Source organism: Pseudophryne corroboree, chromosome 1 (assembly GCF_028390025.1).
Source record: "Pseudophryne corroboree isolate aPseCor3 chromosome 1, aPseCor3.hap2, whole genome shotgun sequence".
Lineage (NCBI taxonomy): Eukaryota > Metazoa > Chordata > Amphibia > Anura > Myobatrachidae > Pseudophryne > Pseudophryne corroboree.
The window spans coordinates 430,690,371-430,691,269 of NC_086444.1; positions in this window are offsets into that span (position 1 = coordinate 430,690,371).

Sequence of the window (899 nt, forward strand, 5' to 3'; positions counted from 1 at the left end):
GAAGGCCGTTGTAAATGGCTCTCAATTCCAGCACGTTTATGTGAAGGCAGGCTTCCTGACTTGACCATTTTCCTTGGAAGCTTTCCCCCTGAGTGACAGTTTCCCAACCTCGGAGACTTGTATCTGTGGTTACCAGGACCCAGTCCTGAATCCCGAACCTGCGTCCCTCTAGTAGGTGAGAACTGTGTAGCCACCACAGCAGTGAAATCCTGGCTTTTGACGACAGGATTACCTTCCGGTGCATGTGTAGGTGGGATCACGATCACTTGTCCAACAGGTCCCACTGGAATACCCTGCCATGGAACCTGCCAAACTGTATGGCCTCGTAGGCCGCCACCATCATCCCCAACAACCGAATGCACTGATGGATCGACACACTTGATGGTTTCAATATCTGTTTTACCATTTTCTGGATTTCCAGAGCCTTTTCCACCTGTCAAAGTCAGAAAAATGTCTCAATGCACGTTGCCATATTTGCACCGCACACTGGTCCGCGCTGCGCGTGCATGCGCTCTCCCGTGGATTCGCATACCCGCAATAACGTGCACTCGCAGGCGCGGTATGCGTATTTACGGTAGAGTTTATGTAGTCGTAGCGTGCGACTCATTCGTTACAAATGTTCACAATTAATGTAGTTTATAGATCATGGTCCCTTTGATAGATTCTGAAAGTTTGGTTAAAATACAATGTCCCAGAGCTGAGGAATCCCTCTTTATATCGTACAAAGGGTCTAACAGGAATCATACAGCAGTGTTTGGTACCCATCGGAAGAGTATTTAATTAGCAATATTCCGGTGTTGGTTTGGAGCGTATTAATCGCTCGTGCGAATAGTTATGGACATAAGAAGTTTATGTCCATTTCTATTATTTACACATACTCAGGTATGCGGCGGGAAACC